The following is a 19112-nucleotide window of genomic DNA, read 5'->3' on the forward strand; positions in this document are numbered from 1 at the left end:
AGGTTCAAGTCTCTGCCCACCCAAGTTTGTTAGGATCACAATAAAATTAGTACATGCCACAAATATCTAAATAAACTTCAAGCCTGATGCCATGTTACTAAGCCTTATTATCATGAGAGCAAACTAAAAAGGATTGAAGGATCCACATCCCTACCGCTTTTTTTTTTAAAAAAAATCTAACTATTATGAGCAATCATGTGCCGAAGCAATGAAAGAGACTCCTGTCCCAAAGGTGCTTTTTCAAGAGGCAACTGGACTTTCTTGGTTTCTTCAAAAAAGCACCTTTGGGACACCATGACCTGCATGATTGAAGAATCCCCACAGACAAGATACTTTTGTGCTCAGTGAACTGACAAAGCACCCTTTGCCACTCAGGAGAAGCAATCCTTAGATCCATTTGCACCATTTAAAGATACCAACTGATCTCACTCACTCCTAAGGAAATAATCCAGATTTAAGGAAAGATCACATGCCCCCAGAAAGGCAGTAAAACAATCAGACAGAGTGCCAAGCTTGCATCCTGCCTCTTGGAAGTACACTCCAAAAGTACAGTGCCAGGAACCACTAAAGCAGTGTAAAAAGCTTTTTAAAAAGTCAAACCCCTAATAAAAGTACCAGCAAAGAAAGAAAGAAAAAACTCCAGAGAAGCTGATCAGGCTACAGAAAGTCTGGGCATACTGTCAAGAATCATTAACTGCTCTTACAATGTAACAAGGCTTAACCCAGAGGCAGGTTCAGAAAACAATTAAAGATAAGCAGGATCAGGCTACAAACAACACAGAGAGGCACAACGGAATGTCTCCTTCCTGCTTTCCTGACAGGATTAACCCTGTAAAGTGGGAAAACCAGAAGGCTGTTGGAAGGAGATTTCTTCCAACAGCCTGTTCGCCAAACTTCCCAGAAAGTTAACAAATGGTTCTTCCGAACCAGTGCGAACTGGCTGAATCACACCACTGATTATTATATAACAGAACTAAATCATACAGTGGATGATTTGCAGCAAATATTAGCTATATTATATGATGCAACAAGAAATATGAATGTGAAAATTAATGTATCAAGGACCAAAATAATTGTGTTTGACAGGGAAAAGGGAGCTATAAAGAAAAACTAGAGCAAATAGATCAATTTGTGCACTTGCTAAAAATGAAGAAATTAATTGAATAATTTGAATACATCAAAATGCTGGTAGAAGGGTAGAAAACAATACTGCATATAGTCCATTATAAGGAGTAAATATTTGCTGAAAGAAATGAAAATATCTGTCTATGAAAGCATGTGTCTGTCCAGTTTACTAGAGGACATATGTGATTGATACATCAAGAGCAATACAACAGTATGTTAAATGTAATAGGAATAGGGTACTTACTGTAGATGTATGTAGTAAAACATGCTGAGATAGGTTGAACAATGAATGGATGATAAGTGAATGTGGTCTAAATATACAATTAATACAGAATATGAAAAATACATTAAGCTAGTTTAGTCATATGGAGAGAATGATCAAGACAGATTGAAAGAGTCAAGAGGAAATGGAAAACAAAAAGGTAGTTGAATGGAGTCTTGAAAAAAGTAAAATAAAGGAAAAGGAAATGTTTTATATTTATGAAGTGATAGAAGCAAAGATGGTTGCTAGGATGGAAAGCTCTTCTGTTTTCTTTTTTGTTTCCTCCATCTCATGCCTTTAGTTTCCTTTTTGTACTATTTATCTCTTCTTTTCTTCAGTCCATTATAATGCCGCTTATTTTGAAGGAGAATAGCATGATGATAAGCATGTACATACATAGATATACAAGAATTTCATATAAATCCTCTTCAAACAATCATGCCTCTATGCATGCAAGGCAGGGGAAAAAGGAAAGCACATGTTCTGGCTTTGTCTCTCTGTACACATAAACTTCCACTCATCAGTTCAGTTTAGTACATCTTACAGAATCATGATGTATATTTAACTGTCCATATGGATTTCCCTTTCATACATACTATAGTTAGGAAAAAAGTAATGGCTTGATGTTTTCCTTTGTGTCTTCATAATTAATCCTCTTATAAGGCAAATCCTGAAGAAAACTATACCTCTTATTTACTTCAAACCAGAATTTTACAGCGAATCACATATATTTTATCTATTTGTACTCTCCTTTGCATTCTGGTTTTATTGTTGTTTTGGTACTAGAGCAACACTGTTGGTTGCAGCAAGGATGGGGAACAAATCTGGCGCAAACTAGGAGTTTGTCAGGAAAAAAAATGAAAATCAATTTGAGTACTAAGGATATATTGAACAGAACTGAGACTGGAAGAGGTCAGAAGCAGAAGCAGAATTATCAGAGATCTTAAGGTAACATTGGTAGTTTATATAGGAAAAAGTGGCTGCTGGTAGACAACTAGATTCACTAAATTAAAAAAAAGTAAAAGAAGAATTTACCATCTCATCCATCTTTTGAGATTCCTCTCCCTATAACTATCAAGAAGACAGAGGTAATTTGGGAACTGTGAATTATTCAGTAGTGCTGGCAGTTTGGCCAACATGAATAGAGAAGTTGGCATTAAAGATCATTTAAACAGACTAGAGAAGAGTAGACAACCAAAGGAACAAAGAGAAGGATTGCATTCGGACAGCCATTTGGGAGAAGGGCCAATCAAGAAGGTGCAATTAAGTAGCCCTGAAGGGAAAAAATGAGGAAACTACTGCCTGAGATAGCTGCTGCTGTGGGTAGTTTTTCAAGGGAAACCCAGAGTTGGATTGTTGAAAGGCATATTGTGTCTTAGACATATGCTGTATTTTTAAGAGACTGGTCAATCTGTTGTATGTAAACTGCAAGTTCCAAGTCTTTCTGCAGAATATAGGAATACTTTACTGTTAGCTTGTTTGGTGGTTTCTTGACTGGGGTATTGTTTTTGATGGTTGGTCTGATGTTAATCTTGGTGTTAAACTATGCTCATCTGAGTGTTCATTGCTGGTAGGGAGGTGTTTTGGGCTTTTTGCTCCCTTTTGGACTTGTTGATTGTCTCTTTTGCACAAGTATGTTGTTTATGTCTATGTGGCTAAAGGTAAAGGTAAAGGTTCCCCTCGCACATATGTGCTAGTCATTCCTGACTCATCTTCATTTCAAAGCCGAAGAGCCAGCACTGTCTGAAGACGTCTCCATGGTCATGTGGCCGGCATGACTAAACGCCAAAGGTGCATGGAACACTGTTACCATGTGCTTTCAAACTGCTAGGTTGGCAGAAGCTGGGACAAGTAACGGGAGCTCACTGCATTATGCAGCACTAGGGATTCGAACCGCTGAACTGCCAACCTTTTGATCAACAAGCTCAGCATCTTAGCCACTGAGCCATTGTATTCCTCTTGTCTATGTGACTACCCATGGCCTATTTGCCAGAGTACTAGGCTTCCAAAATTCTCTAGTGATTTTGGGTTTGACTTCATCTAGGATGGTCATTGTGACCAAGACTAAGTAAGCCCAAAACTGTTAGAGGATTCCTGGAAGCCTGGCATTGTGACAAATCAGCCATCAGTACACATAAACAATATCTACATACTGTTTACTGCTAGCAGTCAACATTCAGGTAAGCATAGATTAACACTAAGACCAACACTCAAAAAAATAAACAATACCCCAATCAAGAACTGCCAAACAAGCTAACAGTAAATAGCCCAACAAAAGAACCACCAAGACCACTCCCACCAACAGGGCAAGCCATTGGAATAAAATTGAGAACAAACCCCATTCCCTACTAGCACTGATGATGTTATCTAGTTTGGGTGATGGAACATGTGCAACAAAATAACCAAGCTCAGACAGCACCAAGTCGACTCAACATAAAATGAAAAATAAAATAGATTTCAATATTTTTTTAAAAAAAATCTAGTGTATATTCCTACCTATATAGCCAAGCATAGGTCAATTGTTTTGAGACTGACAATGCAGGAGATGACATTGTATCCTAACCTATTACTATGTTTACAAAGCACTGTCTGAAATGCGCAAGTAAATGTTATAAAGAAAGCTTTATTCAATGCTTACTTATCCCAAGTAAAACAGGACAGATCACAGAACCATTGTCCAAATATTATTTATTAAATAAATTACTTCAGTTAAGCATTACCCAAAATGGTTCTGGGTATGTGCTGCTCGTTAATAGCTTAAAATCTGGACTAAATTATCTAGGGCGTTTTTACATATATGCATACAATATACATGAAAGCAAGGCCTGGCTCCTTTTTTTTTTTCCTTTGGCACCAATAAAAAAAATCACGACTATTATCTATTCTGCAGAAAAGTCATAGTGCTGATTGTAGCAATAATTTCAGCTCACCAATGGAATTTAGGCATATATTGAAGCCAAACCTTCTTTTCCATATAAAATTTACACATTTTACCATAGAATGTAGACCATATGGACTGTAGCAAGATATAATAGAGGAGATGGCTGAATCAAATATTTACTTATGCACTTATAAAAAGATCTTTGCAAAGCCACATAAGCACAATGCATGGCACAACTCCAAGTTACATGTACTTGGATGTAATCACAATACTTTTTAAAAAAAGTTCTTTGAGTCAATTTTTTCAAGAGCTCCCTGTAATATTCTATCAGTACTATCTCCCAATAACACCCGACTGATCTAGGGGAAGAATTATCTGTTCACAGATTTTTAAATCTACTAAAGGCGATTCAAGAATACCGCTTTTATTCTTCTGAGATTTCAGTCTATAAACAATCTAAAGAGTAGATTGGTTTTTTTCTTAGTGTTATAGCATTTTGCTTATTCACAACCATTGCAACTGTAAGGATTTTTTTTACTATGTTAGTTTGTGAGGAAAATGCAGGCTGTATCTGATAAATGGAATACTAACTAAATACGACTCCAATAGGTTTTACATTTTGTCTTTCAAACACTTACATTTTTAAAGAAAATATTTTTAAAGAAATCTTTTAAAAATTATAGTCATTCATATTTTGTATAGCATAGGTAAACATTGCTTTGGACAAATAATGATCTGGGAATTAGTTTAAACTGTGCCATTTTGCATCTGGTAAATATTATGCCTCATTTCTAGCAATGAGATGGAATTGAAGATGCCTCTATGGTCAGGGATTTTATTATTCATATTTTATTACTCAGTGAGCTTTAGATTGAATGTTCAAATTATAGTTGGCCAATTAAAAGCAAAACTTTGTATCTCAAATCACTAAAAGTCTATATAACATATATACACCTTCTGTTTAATGTTACTTATATTGTTTCCAGGAACATGCAATTTATATAACTGATTGGCTGCAGCAATTTTTGCAATTAATTCTTTCTTCTGAGCCTGTTGCCAGTCTCCCATGCTCCTCAGCTCCATAGCTTGAAGCCTTAAAGAAAAACCCGATATGACTGAAGATGCTTCTGATTAGCATTGGTATACATCTGAAGATCCTTATTATCAGTGGTGGGTTTCTACTGGTTCGCCCCGGTTCAGGCGAACTGGTAGTAGTGGCGGTGGGAGGCTTCGCCCACCAGCCTGGACATCATCACGGACGCTCTGTGCATGCGCATGTGCAGAAGTGCCTCACGTGCGTGCTCACAATTCCAAATCGGTAGCAAAGATAAGTGGAACCCACCACTGCTTATTATGTTTTTCTATAGACGCCAATTGATTATAGAAGCTCTACACTAGGAATGTTAGATCATAATAGCACCTCAGATAAGTAACAAAGACAATTCTGTTTTTCACCTTTGATTATATAATGGTGCTAATGGTTTATTTATATACCATCTTGAACACTTCGTGTACATATATTGCAGGAAGGAATGAGACACACAGTCATTTTCTTTTTTAAAATCCAGTTTGGAAAAATGCCGTTACACATCTTCATCTGTTAACTGATACATAATTTTCTGTCTGGGCTGTGGAAAGTCTCTATGATAGATTAAACACCATACACATTTATGGGAACACATACATGTGCATGTTACAGTTAAAAAATGTATGCATTACTTGTTCTCAGGGAAGGATTCCAATTAACCAGCATGTTTGGATGACATTGAGCAAACGTAGCCCTGTTTTATCACAGAAAAGAACTATAATTTACCATGGTTTATATTATTTTGCACTATGACAACCACCTGTGGTTTATGCCTAGCACTCTTTTTTTCTCCCTGAAGCCTAAACTAATAAAGCCTGATGGAACCTGCTGTTGCAGTCAATGTACACATCTGTTGAGGACTTTACTATATCTTGGACAGGCTTAATAATGTTTACTTTGTCTTTATCATTGTTATGCTTTAACTGTTGATTTTCTGAGAAAAGATTATTATTTTTGGAATATAACAATCTATTTGCCCCTACTGATACAGTCTGGAAGCCTATTTATATCAATAATTTATCTTAAATATGGTAAATTCTGTGAAATGAGAGTAGAAAGCAATAACAACAACAGTATTTTTCTTCTATATATTAAGGATCACGAAAGTATTTGTACTAATCTAGACTATAATACTTTAAAGGAGTACATAAAGGTGCCATAGTTTTAATATAAATTGTATAATATTCAAGCAGTAACAACATTTGAGTCATAATTTGAAGGGCTCACTGATAGGTAGAATTTGTTTCAATTTTGTTTAATAAGGACTACAGGTAATTCTCAGCTTACAACTGGTGGTTTAGTGATCATTTGATGTTACAGCTGATTCCTGAAAAGCTACTTGTAACCCAGTTGCAAAGTTATGGCCACTGCAGTAAACTTGTGATCATGTATACAAAACTTGGGTATTTTCAATCTGCCCATTCTTACGGCTGACTGCAGGGAATGTTGCAGTGGTTTCCCCATCTATGTCCTCCATGCTGGTCCCTGCTGGCCTTGGGCCTGCTTCCCACCCTTCTGGATCTATCTTCCGCCATCACTTAATGGTCATTTACCATTTATTGAGCCATGGTGGCGCAGTGGTTAGAGTGCAGTACTGCAGGCTACTTCTGTTGACTGCCGGCAATTTGGCAGTTCAAATCTCACCAGGCTCAAGATTGACTCAGCATTCCATCCTTCTGAAGTGGGTAAAATGAGGACCCAGATTATTGGGGGAAATATGCTGACTCTGTAAATCACTTAGAGAGGGCTGTAAATCACTGTGAAGCGGTATATAAATCTAAGTGCTATTGCTATTGTTTATCTGCCCTCAGGTTCCCTGCAGGCACATGGCTCCATTCCAAAAGTTGGTACCACTTTGAAGGAGCCACAATTCATTGAAGCCACACCCATTTCATGCGGCTTGCACTGTATAAGAAAGCTACATGGTGCAGCAGTTTCTTCCAGAAACGTTTCTACAGTCAAAGGTAATTTACCAATTGGTGAGAAGGGGTGTGGAGCAGGGGTGGGACCCAGTGGGGTAAGAAGCAGGCCCAAATCCTGCAGGAGTCCAGAGGCCTGGGAAGCAAAGCACAGGGGGTCTCAGGGTTACTGGAGACCTTGAAAGATCCAGGGCAGGTAGGCCTGCCCTTGCATTAGGGCCTCCAGGGTCTCTCCTATCACTAAGGCATCCCATGCTCTTCTTATCCATGTGGACAATTAACAGACAAACTGTACAGAATATGAATTGGGGTTGTTAAATGGGCATCTCACAATCATCAGAACTTCTGTTTGTAATGGGCAGCCTCCATTAAATTCATAAGTCAATGACTTCCTGTAATGTATTGATATGACACCATCTGCTGGTCAATATCTTCACTGATATTGACAAATATTATTGACAATCTATTGGCAGTCATATGCATACATATTTTTCATAGGCATAAATTGACTCTACTTGTTTGAGGACAGTATGTTTAATTTCATTTTCAGAAGCCCACTGAATAATCTGCTGAAGTTGATATTGATTTTTCTCTCAAAATTTCCATTTGTCTGTGTTCCCTAACTACTCCTCTGCAAGGACACCTTAATTTTTTAAATTGCTTATAAGGCCCCAGGATAGAAATTAATCCCAGAAAATAAGCCAGTCCTAAACATATCTACCATAATGGATTAAAAAGCTACATTTTTAAAAGCAATGGCTGGCAATCATATGGTCTTCCAGTTGTAATTGAATTAAAATTCTCAACATTTTTCACTATGAATAAATAAATAAATAAATATTAGTAATGCTGGCTGGGTTTGCTTTGAAGTGTATTTTAGTAATATTGGGAGGCTATATATATTGCACTATGTTGGTTCATGCCTATTTATACTTCTATTTCTATATTACAGACATTCTTCCTTACCTATCCTTTTATACCAGATCATCTCTATCAACTATACATGCATGTATATCTATCAACAAACAGCTAAAGATAAAATATGAAATAGTAATTGTAATTCAAACAGTAGTTTTCTTTTGTTTGGCTAGTCTAGATAAAAGAAAAAAAGGACTAGGTGTGACATGATAGCAGTATTCCAGAATTTGAGGAGCTGCCACAAAGAAGAGGGGTTCAGTTTATTTTCCAAAGCACCAGAAGGCAAGACAAGAAACAGTGGTTGGAAACTAATCAAGGAGAGAAGCAACCTTGGAATTAATGAGGAACTTCCTAACAGTGCGAACAATTAACCAGTGGAACAGTTTGCCTTCAGAAGTTGTAGGGACTTCATCATTGGAGGTTTTTCAGAAAAGACTGGACAGCCACCTATCTGAAATGGTATAGGGCCGTGATAGCAAACTTATGGCACGCATGCCACAGGTGGCACGCGGAGCCATATCGGTGGGCACACGAGCATTGCCCTACCATAGCTCTGGCGGCATGCATGCACTGGCCAGTTGATTATCAGGCCTTCTGGGCCCACTGTTTCCAGCCTCCGGAGGGCCTCCAGGGGGGTGGGGAAGCCCATTTTGGGAAAGCCTCTGGAGCCTGGGGAGGGTGAAAAACAGGCCTACCAGGCCCATCGTGCCATCGCGTGCCAAAAGCGGGGGGAGCGCAGGGGGTCTCGTGTGCATGCATTGGGGGCAGGGCACATTGAATTATGGATATGGGCACACACGTGCACAATTTCCCCCCCCACGTGCTCTCCCTGCTTTTGGTACATGACTGCAAAAAGGTTAGCCATCACTGGTATAGGGTCTCCTGCTTGAACAGAGGGTTGGGCTAGAAAACCTCCAAGGTCCCTTCCAGCTCTATCTGGATTGATTCTTTAAATAATTCTGAGCTGATGATACCATTGCTTTAAAACTGCCTTCACATCTTGCACTCATTCTACTAAACTTTGCACAGCCTTGGAATGACTAATTTAGACACCTGGGAGCTCTCACATTCCTCTTTGTTCTCAAAAGTTCATGAGAATTTCAAAACACCTTCAGGAAATAAAACTTGCAGTGTCTGACTCATTTGTCACAGCAGCCTTTTTATACAGCACAGTGTTAAAGAATGGGAGTTATAGATATGCTATCTATCAAAGCCATATTTTCAGCTGAGATTCTGTAAGTGTTGGATTACATAGTGTGTCTAAAAGTGTGTTTAAAAAAGGAAGTACAGGTTGCACATGTGTTTATAGTTCATGTATGGAATTACACATTTATATTTATTTCTTTATAGTATAAGGAAAGCATTTATATTTTCATGATTAATGCATATACAAAGAATAAGTAGAAAGAACATAAGAGAAGCATGGCCCCATTCCACTCCAATGAATTGCTGTCTCTAACAATATGTTCATTCAGGGTTTTTTTTCCAGTAAATGGCTAAAAAATCAATCATTTCTAGGGTTTCCAGGTTCTGAAGTTAGTGAATATTTGCTAACAAACAGGAGCACAGTAACAGACTGTTACCGTGTTAGAGCAACAAGTATGGATTTACTTTCCTTGCTGTTGGATGTCATAACTCAGTGCTTATTCCTGTCTTCACTCTAGTGCACGGGTGTCAATCATGTCATGTGATGTATTGTGAAGTATCACAACATTTTTTGCTTTTGTGGGCGTGGCTTGCATGTGACGCATCCGGCCCACAGGTTACCAGTTTGACAGGTTGCTCTAGTGCTTTGCAGCAATAATGTTTAAGAACTAGGCAGCATTGAAGAAATGGAACACATTGTCAGCAGGAACGCCATCATTAGCACTGAAAACTTCTGAAAAGCACAAGGTTGAAGTTTCAGAAAAGTCCTAATATACACATAAGGCCCAAGATAGAAAATGAAATATTCAAAGAACCTGCAGTGGACACAGTACAGCTCAACAGTAGCAGTGTACATACAGTAAATCTGGGTGATATAACAATTCTATAACAAGATGACTGAATCCTAAAAACAGGTAAGGAGAAATTATATATTCATTCTATCCTACAAAGTTCAGAAGGTTCTAAATTTCTGAAGGTGGTATCAATGACATCTACCAGGAATGTGTGGGATATTACAAGGCAACTCTACCTGTCAGGCCGAAACCCAGAAATGACACAACAAAATCCAATCAAATTCAGTCCTTTATTTGTTAATAGCTAATGGATAAATTCTTACCAAACTAAAGATATAAGTTTCTAATCTACTAGAGATTCTGATACCTGAGTGATTCTAGGGTGTGGCTCAGTAGTAGTATTCACTTACTTTCGCTACCAATTTGCAAATGTAAGCACGCGCCACCTCTGCGCATGCACAGAGCCTTCTGCACATGCACAGAGCATCCGTGATGATGCCCGGATGGGTGGGCAGAGCCTCTTGCACGGTTACTACCGGTTTGTCCGAACCAGTATAACCAGTAGAATCCCACTGGTTTGGCTTCCCTGAACCCTTTCACCAGCACTTCCTTCCAGCTTGGGACTGCACAGTCTCTTAATCCAGGCCTCTCTCTGAGGGGCCCAAACCCTTCCCCACTACTCCTGCTAGTGCACATTCCATCATATTCCCCCTTGTGCATTTGTTTCAACATCATATGCATGTTCAAAAGAAGTTGAGTTTCCATTGCAATCTGTCCACCATCTTGTTGATATTTATTATTATTATTATTATTATTATTATTATTATTATTATTATTATTATTATTATTATTATTATTATTGATTGTCACACAATCAGTCAGATGTTCAGACTAGGTTTGGCATTTTTGTCTACCTATCAAGTCCTTTCCAATAACCTAGGATGATGATGAAGATTACTTCTAGCAGTTAAAACTGGACAACACCAGCAATTTTTATATGCACATGCACACACATATACTATACATAGCACACATATGCATACATATACTATATATTCAGTAAAGAAGAAATTTTATTTCCAGAACAGAAATGACACTTTCCACTGTAATTCTATAAAAAGTGCTTAGGAAAACTACTAAGTCTTCATTGGATGAATCAAACCTTATCCTTGAAGAGTAAAGAGAGCAATCCTACATCCCATTTCTCCTTTATTGTAACTTTAAAACATTCTATAAATACAAATCATGTGTGATAATACTCAGATGCTCCTTTTTAGATCTTCAAATTAAATGTGGACTAAGTAAACGTGGAACTGAAAGAGATTTTAACCACTATAATTAAATAAGTATACAGACAATGACTGTAAAGAAATGTCATCTTGAAATACGTTGTTACTTATGATATGTAAATAAAAAGAGGAAAGTCAAGGAAATGGTTGGTCCACTAATGGCAGAAATGGGAAGAAGTTGATTGGTAGCAGGAAGAAATTGGAACTGCTTAATTCCTTTTTTGCATCTATCTTTCTGCAAAAAAAAAAAAAAAAAAAAATAGTCCAATGTGTCAAAAACACTGGAAGAAGAGGAATACAGCTCGAAATAGCTGTTTTGAATGAGTTCAAGTGCCCTGGATCAGCTGTCTTACATTCCAGGGTATTGAAGGAACTGGAATTGTGATTTCAGAACCAATGAATAAAATCTTTCAGAGGTCCCAGAGCTTGGGAGAACTGTCAAAGGAATGGAAAAAAAGCTGATGTGATTCCAATCTTCAAAAAGGGAGGAACAAATGGATCCAGGAAACTACACAAATCAGCTTGACAACAATACCCAGGAAAATCCTAGAAAAGGTAATCAATTAGTGAATTTGTGAGCAGCAAGAAATGAACAAGGTAATTAATAGAACCCAGCACGGATTTGTTAAAAATAGATCATTCTTAACAAAGACAAGACAGAGGCGAGAAATGATAGATATTTGAAGGGCTACCACAGGGAAGAGGGCATTGATTTGTTCTCCTTGGCAGCTGATAAGATGACACGAAGCAATGGGTGGAAAACATCACAAGGAGATCCAGCCTGGAAATAAGAAGGAATAAGAACTGCAGCAGTGGAGGGTTGCCCACGGTTTGGATTGATTCGCAAGAACTGGTAGTAAAACCAGCGGGAGGCTCTGTCCACTGACCCGGACAGAGGTGATCTGTGCATGCGCAGAAGCATGGGAGCGATGTGGACCAGTAGTAAAGATAAGTAGAACCCACCTCTGAACTGAAGGTAGTCTTCAATTTATAACAGTCCAGTTAGTGACTGATCAAAGTTACAATGGAAAAGTGACTTGTCACCATTTTTTACACTTACGATCATTGCAGCATCGCCATGTTTACATGATAAAATTCAGACACTTGACCACTGGTAAATATTTATAATGGGTACAGGTGTGCTGGGATCACCTTTTGTAACCTTTTGATGAGCAAAGTCAATGGGGAAGCCAGATTCCTTTAATAACCATGTTGCTAACTTAACAACAACAGTTGTTAAGTGCAGTGATTCACTTAACAACTATGGCAAAAAAATCATAAAATGGGATAAAACTCACTTAACAAATGTTTCACTTAGCAACAGAAATTTTGGGCTCAGTTTTGATTCTAAGTCAAGGACCACCTGTATTAAGCACTGGATCAGCATGCCCCCTAGAGTTGTGGGTTAGGGTTAGGGTTAGGGTTTCTAAATTTCTATTATTGGACGTTTTCAAATAGAAGTCTTCATACCAAAAGATTGCTTAGAATCATTGATAGCATAGCTAAAAATGACAAGAAAAGACAGGAAAATAAAATAAAAAAGAAGAGAGGATAGAGGAGAGGAGAGGAGAGGAGAAGAAGAGAAGAGAAGAGAAGAGAAGAGAAGAGAAGAGAAGAGAAGAGAAGAGAAGAGAAGAGAAGAGAAGAGAAGAGAAGAGAAGAGAAGAGAAGAGAAAATAACTATAGGAAAATTTTATACAGACCCTTTAATAATAATAATAATCCCTAAAGTTCTGTTTAGTTTCAATCTTACTAGCAAGGAATTTTCCCAACTGAAAGTTCCTGTCCACTGTTGTTTTCTCAGTCTTCTGACAGTTTTGATTTATGAGGAGTGTCTGAACTAGAGCTGATATTAACATCACCTTGAGGAATGCGAATAAAACATTGGTCCTCAGCCAGTGGAACTATTCTACTGTCTTGGAACAATTTCTTGTGCTAAGAAATTATACTGGCACTGATGTTATTACATTTTGATCCTAGTTATATGTCACCCTCTTTTAAAGTAATTATGGAGTTCATCTACACAGTTCATCAGGATAAAGATGCAGGCAGAAGATGATGATTTCTTTAGACCTCCTTCAAGATCTAGTGCATGTCCAATAATTCTCCCCCCCCCCACTCCAGATGTGTAATGTTAAGTCTTCGTGTTTTGTTGTATCAGATGCTTTATGCTGCCAGATCTCAGGAAACTTTTTATTGCTTAAAAATTCTATTGTAGTGGTTCTTTAAGGAAGAACTATTATAGTATCTCACTACTGATGTAACAGATGTCATCTGTTTTCCAATCCAATTTTGTTTTCTCATGTAGATCATCACTTGAGGGATCCTTTAATTTACTACAAGATCTATAATGCAGGGGCACAATTCAGAATAAAAGCACTGGCTTTAGAAGCTCTTAGGAATGCTTGTTGAGTCAACATTGGCTCAGATAGCATTCAAGGCACTCTTTCCAAATTCAGTAGGCTGTCTCCTAATTTAAACAACAACCATAACAATATTTAAAAAGGAAGATTAGTAGATTGCTTGTAGTACTATGCTGCCCTTGGGAACATGCTTCTCTGGCACCCTCAGCTTTAAATGAAATTGCAGAATTACTCCAAGCAATCTAAATATTTTAATGACACCAGGGATAAAATTGTAAAATAAATGTTTGCCGATGAGTTTGGAATTAAAAATACATGAAGAAAACTATTGGTAGAAAATACTACCAATGTCACTTTTTTTTACAGCAAGACTCATATACATATTTGTGACTGTGATCCTTTGGTGCTACTATTTTTCATATACTATTTTCACTGTCAAAACAATTCATTTGGAACTAAAAACTTAATAAAGAGAAACGTTTTTAAAAATATCCTAAACCGTTTATATTACAGAATTCTTCATCATGAAGCAAGACACTATTGACTGGAAGAGTTTTTATTACATAGTAATTAAGTGTGTGTGTGTGTTTATATACATACACTTATACATGCTTTAACTCATACCACCACCACCACTCGACAAACTCACACAATTTAATATGCTTAAGAAAACTGGCATTTATACAAGAAATATTTTGCAGATTTTTATATATAGTATATATAAAATCATGCTTTCCCAGCTCTTCAGTAAACAAGAGCTCTTTATTCGTATTTGTATATAATTCACTGTCTGATAATATTTTGATGTCACTGTGCATTGTCTAAAAGTAATTATATATGCCTGATGTATGAATATCTGTTAGAAAAAGACTTAAGATTCTTACATATATTTGAATACTCTTACTTACTATGTTAGAGCATGAGAAATATCTCTAGAACAAGCCTCTGTGCCTAATCCGTGGGGCCTATATTGTTCTTAGATTAATTAATAGTATGGTAATAACAAGGTGATATGCTTAACCAAGTCCTATAACTAGGCCCTAAATCATGTAATTTAGTAATTAGAAATCCCATATTACTAATTAAGATTAATATAACAATATTTCAAATAATATATTAATTGCCAGTACAGGTTGTTCTCAACTTACAGCCATTTATTTAGTGACTTTTTGAAGTTACAAGACCACTGAAAGAAAAGACATATGACCATTTTTCACACTTAACAACCATTCAGCATCCTTGTGGTCACATGATCAAAACTGAGACACTTGGCAATTGGTATGTATGATATTTCTGATGGGTTCATGTGATCCCTTTTTGCGACTTTCTAACAAGCAAAGTCAGTTGGGAAGCCAGATTCACTCAACAACCATTTACTAACTTAACAGCTGCAGTGATTTACTTAACAACTGTGACAATAAAGGTAATAAAATGGGACAAAATTAACTTAACAATTGTTTTGCTTAGCTGTGGAAATTTTGGGCTGAATTGTGGTCGTAGGTTGAGAACTCTGTCATCAGTTTTATGGAGTTCACTGCATACTTGGAGCCTGATGACATAGGAATTTTCTTTTCTTGAAAAATTCTAGTGTAAGAAATATTAAACATTTTCTTTTATCATTTCCACATTCTGTCCTTGTGCCCAATTTCTGTCTTGCCAAGAATTATAGATATAAGATTTTGAATGGGATAACTTTGTTTCTATTTTCCTTTATGTTTACTGTTACTATATTTAATGTTAATGTAATAGCAATTTTATTGTTACCATATCTAAGTATAGGTTAGAATGAATATTTATGTGTTTACATTGCCCATTGACAATTAATCAACAGTCAAAATAAATACTTTGAACAAATCATGTGAGTGCCAAGTAAATGCAAACGATTCAAATTAGTAGACATTGCTGAATTGCTTAATTTGCCATCCTTTGAATCTGATATTTGCATTATATTTGACAGTTAAATTTATTTATCAAGAACTCTCTTATAAAACCCACTACATGGCTACATCTACTCTGTTAGGGGTCAGAAATATTATATAAGAATCAAGTGTAGAAAATTCTAAACTAAAAGAGCCTTTTCCCTTTTTAAAAAAATCTTCATCTCTTTCACAATTCAAACTATGCTATATAGCTGTTGAATAAATTTTAAAATAACTCCAGAATACTTTCATGTAGATAGCACATCATATAATTTTCTTAGAATAAAGACATACTTTATCTATTTATATTTCATCATTGTTAAAATGCACATTTTGCTGAAGGTAAAGTAAATGTTATTCTATTAAACACTCCAAGGCTTCAGCTGAAACAAAGTGTTTTCAGCTGCATATTTCGTTTTTTCAAATTATTTATAAATTACAAAAGACTTATAAATGAAGAGAATAAATGTCAATACAAACTATGAAAATACAAACTATGAAAAATATAAAAAGAAAAATGCGGGTATTAAAAAAAGGAAAAAGGAAAAGAAAAAGGAAAAATAGATTCCACTTTCAACCTAGCATGTAAAAACAATTTTAATACTTATCATTGTCTCTAAATAAAACGTCTCTTTTTTCCCCCAAAGATGATCTCTTAGAAAAGGAAAACAAAGTCCAAATGCTATGTCAAGCAATCTTTGTCAGCAAAAGTCCATTAAGGGCAAACATTTAACTATTTCCTTCTTTAACCTTGGTTGAAGAAACCAATCTTATAAATCTTCCCTGATATTTTAAAATTATTCTTTAACCCCTTAAGGAAAAAACGACCCACTTATAGTTTGCTGCTCATCTAGGTTCCAAAGTGAAAATCCTTCAGAACTTTAATGATTTTATTAACTTTATTTTGTATCAATAAGTAAAAGTTATCCTTCTAAAAATTTCCTTCTAAATCTTATCAGAGCTTTTTGGTCTATGCCGAAGAAAAAAATTATCTTAATCAATTTCCTGGTTTAATATCAATTCATCTTCTTGTTTCTGGCTACCAATAAAACCACATTAAAGTATCTGGGAAATCCTTTTGTCTAGACTATTGTGATGTTTGGGGTTGTTCATGTCACTTGGAAGTGACAGCTGGTCCAGAATGAAATAGCACATTAAAATCTCTGTTAAGTAAGCTATACTGATTACTAATGAGTTTCTGGATACGATTCAAAGTGCTGTTTGTCACCTTCACATTTCTGGGCTTATTTACCTTTCACATCATTTCTGCCCGTCCTGTAATGGGCTTGCTTTATATGCTGTCTGTCAAGTACTGACATCTGATGAATTTGGAAATTGTATGAATGTCCAAAATATTCCAGAGGGCAGATGCCTTCTTTGTTATGGCATCTGCCTTCTGGAATATTTTGGACATTCATACAATATGAATCCTGCTAGTCTTTAATTAGGCTTCTTTTTCTCCAACATGAGATAGATTGGGAGATCGGGATGGGGGTTGCTTCTAAGTACAGAAGTTGACTTTTCTTATGGTGATGTCTGTTTTCGCTGTTGTATCTTTTATTTTTTTTAGGTTCAATATACTGTGGTTTTGTTTGTACGTGTCAGAGTTGATGTTGGTTTTAGCCATCTTAGCGATCTAGAAACTAAATGTAAACACATACATATATATGTTCACCGGAACAGAACTTGACTCAAATGAGACTTGGCTATGTCTATTCTATACCATGTAAACAAAATTAGATATTTAAAATCCCACTTTATTATTTTTATAAATAACTCAAGGCTAAATTCTGGCAATTTGATAGCAATATGAATCAGGATCTTGGAGATGGCAAGTAGGGGATTTAAGCCATTTGGTTCTCCAGTGCAATCCCATACTACTCCCTGCACCTACCTACTGAAATGACAAAACATAATCAATTTATTGAACTCAAATAACTTATGAGCATGTTTGACTAAATATAGTTCAGTTCCTGATATAATTAAACTTACATTTATGTGGAGTACCTGTCATCATTCTGTACACTTTGCAAGCCTCCCTCCATAGGCTGGTTACCTAAAGTTGAAAAAGAAAAATAACCTTTTGTAGACTTATTAAATTTTTCTGTACATAATGTTCATTGAATAAAAATATTGTTCTACCCACAAGTGAAGACAGTTTTAAAGGATTTGCAAAGGGTACTTTGAAGGGCACAGGTTTTTATATTTGTTGGTCTGCTTTTTATATTTTATTTTTTAAAAAAATCAGAGTTTTTTTTTATTAGTTTTATAACTCTTGGATTTTTTTAAAAAGAAAGTGCTTTTTCAAGTATGAACAGGCTACTGTAATGATTGGTGTGATTTCAAGTACTAGTTCTATATATGTAGATAGATGCTATTAGAAGAATAGAAGATCTTATGCTGATATTTCTCAAAATATTTTTAAAGTTTAAAAAAGCATATTTAAAAGAGTTGCCAAATATTATTCTAAAATTATATTAGACACTTTTCCTTTTCCTTGCTTATGTCAGCATATATGTATTGTAGATCTTTTGGTTGGACTGTTTTATTGGAGGCCAAAGAAAGCTTTGGCCTCCTGTAATCTGTTTTCAAATTGAAGACCCTTGTAAAAACACAAAGTGGTATTTGGTAATTATAATGCATGTACATTTGCAAGTACCAAACTTGTTAGACTGCTTCATTTTGAATCTGGAAAATATTTACAGATAGCTATAATAAGAAAAGTGTGATTACATATGCAAATATACCCACCTGGTCTCTTTGAAAAGGTTAGACACCACAAGAATTATTCAGAAAATGGCAGAACGTAACATGGTTGATGTACTTACAGATTGAGTAACGAATAAATTCTGAATTTAAAACCTATGGGAGAGTTATTAAGAAAAATGACAGGATTAGAAAAAATCAATACAAAACTGAAGTGGCAGAATCAAGAGCACCTACTCAGATGTGCATTTTTGTTGTGCATTTGCTGCTTACACACATATAGAAGCATAAACAAAATCACATTGTACCAAAGATGTAATTAAAGCTAGATGAACACTTCATTTTCATCTGTATGTCCAAATAAAGCTTGATATCCTATAAAAACTATACTGATTATTGATTTGCTAATTTTCCAAATAATATATAAGCACTGTGAATATAAATGTCTGGAAAGTGTAACAACAAGTCTGACTAAAGCCATAAGGTGTACAATAAATTGTGTTAAAAGCATATGTACAGTAATTATCTGTGTTTATTAGCTATGTCTGAAGAAATTAAACTAAATGCATCAATATGTTATTTTATTATTTTCTTTGCTTCTCTGTTTTAGCTCACTATAGCTTATTTCAAAGAAATGTTTCAGTGTAATTTCAGAATGTACTGGAAGAAGAAATGGGGTCTTGAACAGGTTTATAGTTTCCAA

This window comes from Pituophis catenifer, unplaced genomic scaffold (genome assembly GCF_029215685.1).
Source record: "Pituophis catenifer annectens isolate HBS135680 unplaced genomic scaffold, rPitCat1.0.hap2 SCAF_8, whole genome shotgun sequence".
Classification (NCBI taxonomy): Eukaryota; Metazoa; Chordata; class Lepidosauria; order Squamata; family Colubridae; genus Pituophis; species Pituophis catenifer.